Raw genomic sequence first — 15,400 nt, forward strand, 5'->3', positions numbered from 1 at the left:
TAGTGCCACAAAGAGCATGAAACAAATTCAAAACACAGTCTAACATTAAAATCATGATGAGTCATAAATAACAGTAAAAAAACATCTAATTTACCAAAGCAGATGTATTTTAATACACCCGACTATTATTGGGTTTATCATGTTTTCTACTTTTAAATATGGACATCAACAGTCCAAGTACGATATGAATGAGCAGAAAAAAATCACAAGCAATGCAAACATTTTCTTATTTTTTCATGATTACTACATTATCTCCAGTATCCAGGTATTAAGCTTTGAAGTCTGGAGGCATTTTCAATACAGCTGCTCGGCTCAGTCTTTCTTGCCAAGTCTCTTCCTCTCTGTCGATCATGGATGACTCACTGGAATCCCTCCTGAACCGACTGGGAACAAAAGCTTATTAGGAACCAAATGACGGGCCATGTGTTCTGTTTTCTCAGATTATTTCACACTGACAAAGAAGTAACACCGCACCTGGCTGGTCCTCTAGTAAACAATGCACTGATTTTCCATGGTGGCACTTCTTCCTGTTGACTGGCTCCTGTTACCTCTGTGTGGCTGCCGTCTGGTGTCAATATTTAACCGTGGCCTCTCTGGGGGCGACAGATCTTATTTGAGCTGCTGTTATAACTAATATAAAATCAAAGATGTTCTATGAAGTGCGACGTGCCAGAACTGGTGACCAAATCAGTGCACAGCGGTCAATAACTTTCTGATGAAGTTGGCTTTATTGTGGTTTGAGTCACTAGTTCTTAGGTAGCAGTCAAAATGACACATGACACAAACATATGTTTCTCCATATGGCTGTATTGTCTCTGTATAGTTGTCTCTGTTGGAGGGATTATTTATGGACTCCCCACTTCTTGCAGCCACAATATAACACCCAGCGTGTGTGTATGTGTGTGTGTGCCTGTGTGTCATCATTTGTATGTTCAGCATGTGCATCTGTCGCAGACTACTGCTAATCATTGCGCCCATCCGCAGCCTACTGTGAAATGATTGTCTCTTTTTGACTCAAACTTGGGGTTTCATGCTAATCTGACTTGTTTTCTCATTATCTTCTCCCCAATCCCTCCCCCTTTCCTCCTCCTTCTGCCTGTTATCTGTCCTCTGGTTTTCACCTTACTTCATCCCCCTTTTTCTCTCTCATTTTTCTCTGTCCCTCCCTCGATCCCTATCACCATCTTTCTTGGTCTCCTCCCCTCTCTCTCTCTCTCTCTCTCTCTCTCTGTCGCTGTGTCCCTCTCCAGTCCATCAACGTCCACAGCGGTGCTGCTCATCGCTAACTAGGCTGCCTCTGAGCCCACAGGTACGTCCCCTCCCCCTCCTCCACTCTTCATGCTCTATTTTTAACTCCACTCTGCAGGATCCTTCCCCATGATTCTCCCCTTCCAACCCCAACTCGCATCTCTGGCAGCACCTCTCTGCCATTCCAGCCAAGTGGTAGGAGACTGTAGACCAATACCTGTTTATTAATTTATACCCGTGCTTGTTTTTCTACTTTTTATTGTTAAAGAAATGCTGCCTGCCAACTTCATTTTGAATATCTATGAGAAGTGAGTGGCGAGCCACACTTCCCGTTTCCTTAGCTGGTGACCTATGCTTGTATACACATCATATTAAAGCCATGAAATAAGTGAATTAGAGAAGAAGCATGTGTAAAATGGCAGGAGGAATCGGTGAGGTGAGCGGAGGTAGAGGACATGAGGGATAAAAAGGGAGGGAGGACACAACCAAATTCTACATGTGATGCACCAAAACCTGCTGAGAGCCACACTGACTTTAATTACTGGTTAACACTGATGTGTGTTATCAGTGGATATGTTCATTCATGTCTAAAACGGTTTGCTTTGTTAAGCTGCCAATTAGCCTCACGCGGTGCCTGGCAGCCATCTAAACCCTCCCACTGAGTGAAACATAATGCACTTGTTGGACTATATGGCTGAAGTCCGGGGCCTTGTCAGCCCCACCCCCACCACCCCACTTCCCTCAGCCTCTTGTCTTTTAAGACCACTCGACTGGCTTTTCCCATTGCATATCCTCCTGACAAAAGCTTACAGCACATAACATCCTCCAGTGGACGAGTACCATGCACTGGAAGCTCTCTGTATATGTGTGGAAGAAGCATGTCGACTTCATTATATACAGGTTGAGTGGCTTTGCAGTTCTCTCGTATAAACAGTTGCTTTAGTTCTTTACACTCCTGCGGTGGTAAAGAATGGCCTTAAATGGATTGAGCTGTTTGTATAGCCCTGATAGCTTGGCATTTGCTTAGTGGGTTTTTCTGTCTTATTGTAGAGACTATTTTACATAATTTATTAAGAAGGAAAATGGGTCAAAATATCCTTTTTTTCTAAAATAGAGGATCTCTTTATTCTCATTGCAAACAAAGCGTCTCATTTGGATGATGCAGCTCATAGTTGCAGCTCTATCTGTAATAAGGTTTCCAGGTTTGTCTTTTTTATCTCATCCCATCAGAGGGGATCCGGTAATATACAGTGTTAGTTAATTAATGCAATATTGATTCTCAGTGATATGCTGTCTGTTTATTAGTTTCCACCCTAAGGCTTGTAAGGCTTAATTGAGGACTACAGACTAAAAAAAAAAAGCACTATATTGTTCTTATGAACTAGGGTTTGGTTCCTATGGTTACACTGTTTGCATTTGATGTGAAGCGTTTACATTCAATACGTACTTGATCAAGGTTGTCTATGATACAAAAGGGGAGGAGGGACGAACTCAAAAAAATATTGATGAAGATTTAAAAATCGTTGAAGCCAGGCTTTTGCCTGTTGGCAAGCATTGTTTGCTTTTAATGATGGCCTCTAAAGTACAGATTACACTCTTAAAAACCTGCTGACTTAAAAGACAAATATCCACCAGACAGATGAGGGGGCCGGCCATGTCTGAGGTAAACACCATTTTGTCAGTCTTAACTACATGGTCTGACTCGGCACTGATCCTTGTCTGTGTTCCCAGACGTGGCATTAAGGACTGAGGACAGACCTGCCTTGCAGCATTCCTGCCTGATTTTCCCATGCAGAACCTACACAGGTAGACAGCTGTGAGAGAATCCATTTGTCAAACTCACAGTCTTTCACGGCTATAGACAACCGCTGTCAATGGGAGGCTTTTGAGTTATTATGTGCCTTACCAAAAGAAGCATGCTGCCTGTTTTCAGCAGGAGGTTTTTTCGGAGGGGTTTTACACACATAGGCACACAAAAATACACACATGCAAACACACACACGCACATACTCGCACACCTCCTGTCGAGGCACATCGCACACTCTCCAAATACTCAGTCTTTGCCTGTCAAGGAGGCACACTCCTCTGCAGATGCAATAGGCCAAGCAGTGGCTTGCTGAGATAATGTAGAAAGTTGTGATGTCATGAGGCAGCACTGAGTCTTGGCTTTGAATGAACAGCAGTCATTTCAGTGCACTCCCGTACTTGGGCATAATGTTTACAGCCCTTTCACCGAAAAAAATGCTGCCTGAGTAAAAAGCATGTCATACTGTATGTCCTTACTTTACAATCCAGTTCAGGGTGTTTGTAGCATGTCTTTTTCCTCTGTTGTGTCTCTGCAGTTACTAATCAATAGGGCAGAAGTGCTCATCCTAAACAGACTTAAGCACTTCCAGTGATTTGTGACGGATATTGTCTTCTCCAGTGATACTTTAGGTGAAAGCAGGAAACTCAAGTAGCTGCATTAGCAGGAGCTTTGTAAATTGGCTGTCTTCTATGAGCCACAAGGGTCTCTCCATCTCTCATCATCTGCTCTAGTTTTGCTTCCCCCGTCTCTGCTCTCCCTCTTTTCCCTCTGATGTCTGTTTCTCACTCATCTTCATTTCCTCCCTCCTTTTTCGAGCATGGCGACAGTATAAATTAATACTAGATAGGCATTTTTGTTTTTTGTACTTTTGTCTTTCCCGCTCATTGCATTTCATTTCCCATCCTCTCCTCTGGTCTCTTCCTCCCTCCCTCCCTCCCTCCTCTGGTGTATGCCTTCTGACAGCAGAGGTACCCTGCAGCCAGCCTTGGCCAGGTATAGCACTAGATGAAAGGTTTGTAGCCAGAGCTCGCTTTCAAAGATGCCTTCTGCTGCATCTCTGCTCTCTGTGGGCAGTCAGGTGTCCCAGCCAGGCAGATGGAGAGAAAGAGGGAGAGGGAAGGACAGGACGGAAAGAAATAAAGGGGGGGGAAGAGTGAAGGAAAGACAACCAGAGACAAACAGCGAAAGAAAGTAGAGACAGAGTGAGATCTTCGGACTTTACCTCCACTCCAGGTGATGATCAGAAAGCTTGGCATCCAGGTGAGTGCGGCTAGGGGAAGCAATGCGCCCCTTCTTTCACTCTGCCTCCAGTTTGAAGCTACGCTTATATGTCCTTACTCAGTCTGGAGGCCGCCACGGGACATGAAAGACTTTTTTGAAGGTGTTCCTGACATGTTTTCATCATCTGATGTCTTGGAGTCACACTAAGGCTCAGTTGAAAAAGTAACATCTTGTGCGCTCAACAAAATCAATTGAACTTTATCCCTTTAGGTGAAATTTAAATGTCTTGTTCAGCTTCAGCTCCCAATCAAGTCAGGATTGATGTCCACATATATTTAGGCTAGATTTGTTTTTTATCAGTTTGCTACAACATGAGCAGGCTGTCCTCTCTCTCTCTCCCTCTATCTCTCTCACGCACACACACACATGAACACATGTGGATCAAAGAGCAGAATAAGCAACATTCTTGTCTATAAAAGAAGTTTGATCTTGAGGAAAACAGATACCACACAGAGATTCACTTCTTGCATTTTGTTTTGGTGTAAATCCTACATTTCTTCTCTTCAAACTAATCAAAACATTTTTTTCCTGAGTCTCTAGTTAAAAAGACACTGTTTTGCCACACAGGAAATATGTCTTGCCAGTCTTCCAGTGTGCGGCAGAGCTCAAGAGTTACCATGTAACTCCACACAAGATAGTCTCAGCTTCCAAACTGCTTTACAAACCGTTACCGGACCAAATCAAAACACGGCACCCTGCTTGCAAATCCAAGCAGACATTTATTAGCTTCTGTCACAAACCTCATTGCCTGGGAATAATTGAAAACTTCATGTGTAAAAGAGATATTGTGCTTGTTTCTTTAAAATAAAACATCCTTGAAAACCTTTGTGATTGAAGGGGAGACAGGCTGGCTGTATGGTTTACTCACATAAATCTTATCTGAAGACAAGTTAGATAATGCGCTGTAGGTCTGAGCTCAGAGATTTAGCCTCTGGATGCTGCAGCAACAGAGAGGAGGCAGTGCAGGCAGTAAAACATCTGACAGTTGGTCATTACGAAAGACGCAGGTGGGCCAAAAATCAATCACACTGAGACTGGCCCGGACTCTGACAGATGCCTGACGTCTGCTTGATGAAGAGCTCTGCTGTTCCTCTGTGTGAGGAGGAGGAGGAGGAGGAGGAGGAGGAAGGGGTCAGGGGGTGAGAGAGGAAAGAGGAGCGAGGGGACTAGGATGAGCTGGGTGATAAGCAAGAGGCAATAATGAACAACTGAGAATCGGCAGGAAATAAGCAAAAGGGTTGAGTCACTGTATATATTAATACATAGACATTGGAGAAAAGTCAAGAAAGATTTTACAGAACAGAGGGAGAAAAGGAGATCAAGACAAAAGGGTGAAGAGAGGATATGGGTGGGCGGGCAAGGAGAAAAAGGAGACATTTTTACCAACACCTGAAGTGATTTGATGTGGCTACAGTTACCGTAACAGCACTTTAACAGCTCTGCACACCATTTTTAGAGCAGACCAGTCTGTGTTTTGACAACACTTTTACTTTATAGGCTATTTCATGGTGTCTGCTCTAACAGTTTGAGAAAGTGTTTCAAGTGTGAAATGCCACTGCATTGTTGGCTCACACTCAATAACTGGGGGCACTTTATTTCATTTTTTTGTCAATTTTATACTCATTAAAAAATAAATAAATAAAAAAAATAAAATATATGTATATATACCTGTGTGTGTGTATATATATATATATATATACATATATTTAAGGGAAATATTCTACTTGGGAGCAGCGTCTGGGTTGTAAATGTAACTTTAAAGGTCAGCCAAAGTCCAATGAGATTCAATAAACAAGCTCTGCTGCTGTCACAGATTCAAGTGAATTAAATGAGAAAAGAGAGTCAAGACGTGCTTATTTTATCATAGCTTTGTCTGCTGAGGCTCACATGGGAAATGAAGGGTCGGTAAGTGGTAGCGTGCACCTGTATTTGTGTATTTGCAGTCTTTTTATGTCATTTTAACTTCTATGTCTGGAGTCTAGATAGCACAATGCAAAAACATGTGCCTGCTGATGCTAATGCCCTCTGTTGCACTCTATAAACCAGCAGATTGAGAATCTTTATAAAATAAAGATTTCATTGTTGAGCTTGTATCTGTGTGGCGTCACTTTTCTTTTCTGTAGTACAATGAAATGAAATTGAAGCAAAAGACAGAAACGGAGGGGAATGAAGTGTCACAGCCAGCAACAATACTGAGGAAAATGAGTAAACATGTTTACAGAGCATTAAGAGTTCTTATCCATTGCAGCAATGTCAGCCTAAAGATTGCACAGCAAGTTTGTTNAGGATGAGCTGGGTGATAAGCAAGAGGCAATAATGAACAACTGAGAATCGGCAGGAAATAAGCAAAAGGGTTGAGTCACTGTATATATTAATACATAGACATTGGAGAAAAGTCAAGAAAGATTTTACAGAACAGAGGGAGAAAAGGAGATCAAGACAAAAGGGTGAAGAGAGGATATGGGTGGGCGGGCAAGGAGAAAAAGGAGACATTTTTACCAACACCTGAAGTGATTTGATGTGGCTACAGTTACCGTAACAGCACTTTAACAGCTCTGCACACCATTTTTAGAGCAGACCAGTCTGTGTTTTGACAACACTTTTACTTTATAGGCTATTTCATGGTGTCTGCTCTAACAGTTTGAGAAAGTGTTTCAAGTGTGAAATGCCACTGCATTGTTGGCTCACACTCAATAACTGGGGGCACTTTATTTCATTTTTTTGTCAATTTTATACTCATTAAAAAATAAATAAATAAAAAAAATAAAATATATGTATATATACCTGTGTGTGTGTATATATATATATATATACATATATTTAAGGGAAATATTCTACTTGGGAGCAGCGTCTGGGTTGTAAATGTAACTTTAAAGGTCAGCCAAAGTCCAATGAGATTCAATAAACAAGCTCTGCTGCTGTCACAGATTCAAGTGAATTAAATGAGAAAAGAGAGTCAAGACGTGCTTATTTTATCATAGCTTTGTCTGCTGAGGCTCACATGGGAAATGAAGGGTCGGTAAGTGGTAGCGTGCACCTGTATTTGTGTATTTGCAGTCTTTTTATGTCATTTTAACTTCTATGTCTGGAGTCTAGATAGCACAATGCAAAAACATGTGCCTGCTGATGCTAATGCCCTCTGTTGCACTCTATAAACCAGCAGATTGAGAATCTTTATAAAATAAAGATTTCATTGTTGAGCTTGTATCTGTGTGGCGTCACTTTTCTTTTCTGTAGTACAATGAAATGAAATTGAAGCAAAAGACAGAAACGGAGGGGAATGAAGTGTCACAGCCAGCAACAATACTGAGGAAAATGAGTAAACATGTTTACAGAGCATTAAGAGTTCTTATCCATTGCAGCAATGTCAGCCTAAAGATTGCACAGCAAGTTTGTTCGACTGCCAGTGAGCAAACGACAAGAGGTGTTAGATTAGTGGTTGGGCCATCAAGATAGAACAGGAAATGACTTAAGCTTTGCTACTTCTGCAAGGTCGTGGTGCTGGTGTCCTGACACAACATTGTACCAAACAGCTTCTTCCTCTGAGTATTCAAAGTTGGCTTTATCCTTGCTTGCTCATGCAGGCAACTTTGATTAGCAGTACATTTTACAGAATTATTGGTTTGTTGGTTTCATCTAAATGACTTTCCCACACACATATCTTTCCAAGGAGCCTCCGGCTACTTCATCACACCCTCCTCTCAAAGCTCCTTATGCTCAACTGACTCAATAAGACCACACCCCAACCTGGTCGGTAACTCAGAGCAGCCAAAAAGGAGTTGCTCAGGTAAAGCAAAATTATATTTGGCTTCACACATACAGCGCATAGACTGTAAATAAAGATGGATGTGGCCTCTGTGACGTCACCCATAGGTTCCTGAAGAGCGGTTTTGAAGCTCAGAGTGGGCTGCTCCGCTATCGCCATCTTGGCAGCGCCTCAATCGGTCTACCTCCCGCGAGTGGGTGCGAGTGTGGAGCCGAGACTTCAGTGCATGGATATCTTTAAGCCTTTTAATAAAATTTAAATGGGTGAGTTATATAAAAAAAATTCACCGTAAACATGTTTATTTCTGCTGTAAAGATTTAATATGGGAGTCTATGCGGATTGACTCGCCAGCCTCAAGCAGCCATTCTAAGTTTTTAGCAGTCCCTCGTTGGCTTCATTTTACGGCCCTGGAGGTGGCCGCTTGATACGGCGTAATGTGCATGTCAAGAGAAGATGTCTCAACCCCAAAGTTGCCTGACATCTCTTTACCCATTCCTGAGGTCATCTGCTGCTGAACCAAGAATTATGCAATTTAAAGAAAGTGAGTAGGATATGCAATCAGTGCTCAATATGAATTATAAATTGAGGGAAAGATTGTGGGGTTTTTTAGTTGCTTATCCCAGTGGTCTAACGTATGCATAAATCATGGTTTTACTACCACTACTAGTACTGCTACTACTACTGTATATTACAGTAGATTCCTTCTTATTGGCACTTCTCTTACAGGTAGAAATTCACTTGACGTGCTGATTAGCATCACTTTGATCTTTAACTATGAATATGTAATAATGGTCATCACTGACTAGATGGTCCTTAGATGAAAGAAGAATGGGAAAGGCAGGAGTGAGAGGGGGTGGATGAAATACAGGTTCCACTCTGATCTGGATATGACCGTTGTGTTCTTGGCGTACGCTCTGTAGTCAATGATGATAAATACACTTAAAAAGTAGTTGCTTTTAAGTTGCTTTAATCATCTTATGTTTATCATCCATTTGTAGAAAAAGAAATTATGATTACAGTACCCACAGTCTATCACATTATTACTCAAATATCACTCGGCTCACATCCATATAGTCCCTAGGTACAATAATAATAAACATGTAGCTGAGACATAATGCCTGCTCCATACTGTCTCTCAGTCTCTATTTATTTCCCCTCTATAGGATACTCAATCCATCTCCTATCCTCCCTTCTGCCTCCATCTCTGTCCTCTACCTCTCTTCTTTCATCTCCCGCTTTAATCAAGCATCTGATCATAGGCCCAGGAGGACGAGGGATAATGAGATTAGGCCTGTACATGTTTACACATCCTGATTTACATTGAGCTTTCCCTGTCTTTCTCTGTCTGACCCATATTTCTCCATATTCCTCCTCCAAGTTTTTTTTTTTTTTTTCTTTTTATGTCTCCAGTCTCCCTCTCAGGCTCTCTACCTTTCCCACTTCTGCTGCCTGCCTTTTGCTGCAGTAGCAGCGTGGATACACGCTTTGTTAACCAGTAACCAGTAATTTTATCCACTCCACACCAGTGAGGGTTTAATTCCCACACCGTGCTGTCAGATCTGATTATTTCAGTTCATTTGGTGTCACTCTCATTGTTTTGTTTGTTTTGCATTGGGGCTGCAGCTGTGCTGTGGGTTATGTAATAAATATTCACTGTGGGACTTCATGGTGAATCCAGTGCCATCAGAGAGGTGTGTGTGAGTCAGTGTGTGTGTGATTAGTGTGTGTACACATGTACTATATACATTGACTGATCACCATGTTGAGCACTTCTCCTCCAGTCATCTGTCATCAAAAATGGCCCCGGTGCAGCCTCCCTTCGTGACAACCATTCAGTTTTAACACAGTAGAGCTATGTGTTATTGAGGCTGCGACTACTCTGCAGAATCCCAGGTTTTAGCAGCAAAGCCTTGAGAGGAAGCAAAAGGTCTTTGCCATAGGGGATATTGAAATTATAAGTGCTTAGCGGGAGGGCCGTATTGATCCACTGTGACAGAGATAAGGTGAGTGAGCCAGTTCCAAGTGTCTGTAATCATAAACGACGTCCTTGATACCCAGAGGATGTGAGATTCTCATTTTATATAATTGACCCTATCTGCATAATTGACCAATACTAAGCACCACTCTAATTTGAAATTACTTTTTAAGGCCTGATGTGTGATGTAATCAAAAGTGATATCACTCTCAAATAGACCAGACTTTTAATACTTTTTTCTTCAAGCAAGTTTCATCACATTAGTAATATTTGTAAACATTCACTTGAATAACAAAAAAGATCAAGATTCCATATATAGAGTCAAACTCTTAAATTATTAATGTAAATATATGCTGTTGCCCATAAAATTTGAATAATTTTGTTTTCAGACACAATCCTCTGTTTATTCCTATTTAAATGCATCAGTAATCACTTTGGAAGAGATTGACTACTAAAGTTTTGAGGAGATATACACTTTATCTGTCAAGAATAAATCACATTGTCACAATCATTTCATGGAAAGAGGTAAAAAAATATTTTATTCCAACTTCACGAGCAACAGTGTATATAGTTATTTAGATAATAAAGACTGACCTCTGACTGGCTGGCTCTAAGAGAGGTTTGGGTTTTTGTATTTCAGATGGAAGAATGGATGTAAGTCACTTGCGGGCTGCCATAAGATATTGTAGCACTGTAATAATTAACTCCCACATGTTGCCCTCTCCCTCATCTTTGAAGTCTGGTTCAGACAAACAAACGGGCTGTTTTCTGTATATCTCTTGCTTCATGCTACTCTTTTAGTGAACCTTCTTAAATCCACCTCTGCAGTTCAGTAGGTCACTATAAAATGAAATACATATATTAAAGGCTTTATGGTAAACATCAGCACCCAAGTAAAAGGGTGGGACCCATTAACTGTTAAGAACTGAAGTCAAATGGCAACACATACTCACAAGTCATCCTCACGCCTCTCTGCTAAACTGTGATACAGCCTAGTTCTACCAGGCCACCAGTATTACAGTCAACCAAAACTCAACTTGTTGCATCGTTAGATGGAAAAAATGATCCCACAGATTGTGACAGCTGACAACGAGCTGCATGTTCCCACGCCAGGCAGCTACTCAAGCGGAAAACATGAACGTGACATTATGGAAATAAGTTTTTAAAGCTGGCTTTGACTCCAGATTTCCTTTTAAAGGTTTCAGACGGTCATGTTAATATGAAAGCCTGTCAGATAAAGTAACATAAGTGTTACAGCGTTGTCATGAAACATTGGCCTCGACTTACAAAGAGGATCCTTGTTGTAGTGTAGTGTTGCTGTTATATGCTGATGTGTGTTGGCTGTTTTGAATGTGCACTTGACTCATTATACAAATATGCATGTCCTTCTGTTTTTTTGTTTTTTTTTTCCATTTTCATTTTTTTTTATCTTCTCTTTTGGCTCCGTTGATCATTTCCTTCTTAGTGTGTATCTCCAGGATGCCAAGATATTTGCATAACTCAAGCTTCTATATCACTGACACATTATAGTTAACCATAAAATACATCCACTGTACAGTAAGATCCTCCCAAAATGAACAGGCTGACTTCATGTTTTAAGCTTTAGTCCCCATCAGACTTTGAGCTCATTTTGTGCATGTGTTTGGTTTGCTAATCCTAATGTGGTACCCTAAATGCATCTGAATTCTATAATGTCACAATATTATCGAATATAAGTTAGAGTGTAGATTGTGGTGCTTAGTGGATAACGACTGTAATTATGGTGATTAGTGTTAAGAGGCTATAAAAGCTATTAAAATCTCTGTTTAAATACCTGTCAATGTATGTTATAAAGTCCAGGCTTACAGTGACGCTGCAAAGGTCAAATACAGTTAGAATGATCAATTTGTTTGAATATATTTTAGTCCATGTGGAAAGTGGACATTTTTTAAATCTGGGCAGAAATAAACACAGTAGTAGTAACTCCTTGGATTTGGCTCTATGTCCATGGACAGCCTGTGCTCGGCTCCATCCTGTCTTGGTGTGGAGCCAGACGGTGAAGAAGGCAAATGCGACTATGATAAGAAAGTCTGGGCATTCCCTCTGCTAAACACACACACACACACACACACACACACACACACACACACACATTCACACACAGGACACAGTGTTGTTTCATCAGAGTAGGGTCAGCATGTCTTCAGTTTGGTTTACACTACTAGCTCCAATCTTGTTTCCTCATACCAACCATAGATCTGATCCTGCTCCCAATGTGACACCGGACTGACCTGTTCACTGTCTAAATATACACATCACTATGGCCATCAGAGGTTTTTAAGCACACCCTCTCAGATCTATAAAAGTTAAAATGGCAACATTCAACAACCCACAGTAGCCACAATTCCCCACTTGAAGAAGTTTTGAAGATCTGATGGGGTCTTTTTTTTTTTTAATACTCAATACAGACGGCATTTATGTTGCTGCATATGAATTGTGCTTTTTTGTCTATGTAGCTAAAAACAAATGTCTGCAGCCTGACTCTATTGGCAGAACATATCAAATTTGAGGTGGCGAGACTAATAGAAACCTGATGAAGCGATGCCACACACAGCAACTTCTTTGTTTATGCCCCCTGAATGTTTTATTGATCTGCGCATCATGATCAGTTTTAAATTGGGAAAAGGACGACGAGATGATACCTTCAACTGAATTACTACAGAGTTGCGGCACTTTATCACACTGAAATAATGGAGAAAATATACATAAGTTGTTTCAGTTACAAAGCTATTATTGTTCTGCCCTGTGAAGCGCTGTTAGATTAGGTACATTTATTGCCAAATGAAAGTGAGATGGCTCAAAATGTTCACAGCACCGTATCACATTTCCCAGCCACCTCGCTAGGTTAACAATGGGTGATTGTAATCAAAGAAATAATGATTACAGTTCAGTAAAAATGTAGTGAAATAAAATCACCACAGCTACCAAGCAGTGTATATATAAACACACCAGAATAGTAAGAAATACATGCAGGCACAGAATACTAACAACAGGATTACTGTATTGAGGTTTCTGCGCTCGGCCAAAAATCCCTATCTTCTGAAGGGAACATGGATTTTATTTTATTTTTATTTTTTTTTGTATGTCTCTGCAGCGAGTGTTTTTCCCGATCACTTCATGTTGCTGCAGAACACAGACAGACTGCTGCTGTACAATAAGTCCCTGATGAGCGCTGTTCTGGGGGCTGGGAGAGGAAAGAGGAAAAGAGGAGCTGATGCATTTCCTCTGGACACATACTGTTTGGTAGTGTTGGTGATTTGTCATGCAAGTGTGCACTTCTAAGTGTGTGAGTGTGTGTGTGTGTGTGTGTGTGTGTGTTAGAGAGGCACACACAAACATTGTTACGTACTGGCGCTGATGGTAATTTGATATGTAATGTGCCCCATGCCTGGGCCACAGTCGCACAATAGAGAGGCCAAGTCTCCAGTGGCCAGTGTGTTTACTGTCCACAGCAGCCTGAGTCCTCCAGCCTGTCCTCATTCTGTCACCCTTTGTCTTTGATAAGTATTCATCACACTTTTCATCGCGTCTGTTGTTTCCTAAGGCAACCCTTTTTATATAAGAAAAATAAAACCAAAACAATGCTGCTTCGGTACAGCTTTACAGTGCAGGTACAGTAATGTCAGTGAGATGAGACGATTGAACTCTAGACTGACGTAAAACCATTTTTCCTATAGCAACATGTGTTAATGTAAAATCTTTTACCAAGTAACTTTTCATGTATGAATTGTTCCATTGAAGCTATTGCATGCAAGTTATTCCCAACTTCATTCAAACAGGGAAATGTTTAGGCTATTATGTAAATTAGGACTTCGTCTAGTGTTGATATTTGACATCTAGGCTCTCATCACTCCCCACAAAGAAGTGGCAAACTCAGCACAGCAGGGAGTGGGGAGCATCTATAACAACTTCTCCCCCAAGGGGAACATGGATTAAAAGCCTACAGGTTGTGGGCCTTTTAAAATGCTATATGAAAAGGAGAAGCAGCCTTAGCAGCAAGTGACAGCAAGTAGCATAGCTCTCAGATGAGCCGTGTGGCAGCAGGCATGGCAGCAAAAGAGTTGGGAAAGCACTGACGGCTTAAGTACACATCCATAATCAAAAGGGTGCATTTTACGCAGTAAAGAGCGTATGTCAAGTGAGTGTAACAGCTGACTTGAGCTGACTATCTGAAGCAGCTCACAGACTTTGCTTTATCAGTGAAATTCTGAGGCTGTAACCCATTTTTATCACTGGTATATTTGCTGTTGTAGTTGTTGTAATCACATGGGAGTGTAATATGTTAGCCAGCTAGTGGTGCGGAGGTAAATGAGTCTTAGTGGCCAAAGCTATAGACTGAGTAAATATAGTGTCTGATTAAAAATAAAATGAAATGGGCCACTATCACAACGTCAATAGCAAACCTCTGACCAATCACAGCGCAGCAGCAGAGAGCTGCTTTGCACACACTCTGAGCAAACATACATCAGTCCTGTCCTGCCCACAAATTGCTGAGTTCATTTAGAGCGCTGGACACTGAAGCTGACTTCAGAGGAAATTCAGATGTCTACGTGGTCAGTGAGGATGTCTGAGTGAAGACAGTGCTGATAGATGCCTGGGGCTGGATCCAGGCTATGTATGTGCAGTCAATCAACTAACCATTCTGTCAGGCTCAAAGAGCAAAAGACCTATTAAAATCCAAAATACCTCCGCTGGGAATTAAAGTTTAATATTCACTTGTAGTTTGAACTCAGGAGAAATGTTCTTTTGATAAATTGGAATCACATGCAGAAAATATGACAGGATTCAACAGTTTTAGTCTGTAGCATATTATAAAAATTAATCTGTTGCATTGTTCACCAAGAATGGAGAAAAAAAAATTAACAAATCTCCCCACTGCAGTTTGTAAAATTATGAATTTCTTTTTTCTTTTTCATGCTGGTTTCAAAGCTGCAATTAGGATCCACTTTCTTTGACTTGAATTTAAATGATAGGTGTTGTGCTGTGATCATACCTGTTCGTATGGTAACACCACCTTGGTGTCACGGACACAAGATTCTCCAGTACCTTGATGGAAAACTTGGTAGGAAAGATAAGCGCCGCAGATAGACAGATGACAAACAGATTCTACCTCACAGCGCAGAACAGATCAGTAGAACGATTTGCTCACTGGGAGGCCGACATTGCTGCAGACATGAAGACAGGGTTTGGCAAGGAAGGGGAGAGACAAGAAAAGGCACGACATCTTTGTTTTGTAGATAAATTCAATATAAACAGACAGGTAAATATAGTAAACAGTGAGCTT

At 41.1% G+C, this 15,400-nt stretch overlaps 1 protein-coding gene across 2 annotated transcripts in view; it reads left to right on the forward strand.

Annotated features, from left to right (window-relative positions):
• mid2 (midline 2) overlaps positions 1-15,400 on the forward strand; it is a 143,301-nt gene that overhangs the window by 32,427 nt on the left and 95,474 nt on the right. Inside the window, exon 2 of one of the 2 annotated variants that reach the window (XM_022760087.1) lies at positions 1,251-1,309. The exons of the other annotated variant lie outside the window; for it this stretch is intronic. The gene's annotated coding sequence lies outside the window, so the exon portion shown is untranslated. The remainder of the gene's footprint in view (positions 1-1,250; positions 1,310-15,400) is intronic. 2 annotated transcript variants of the gene reach the window in all.

This window comes from Seriola dumerili, unplaced genomic scaffold (genome assembly GCF_002260705.1).
Source record: "Seriola dumerili isolate Sdu_G_001 unplaced genomic scaffold, Sdu_1.0 BDQW01000331.1, whole genome shotgun sequence".
Taxonomy (NCBI): Eukaryota; Metazoa; Chordata; class Actinopteri; order Carangiformes; family Carangidae; genus Seriola; species Seriola dumerili.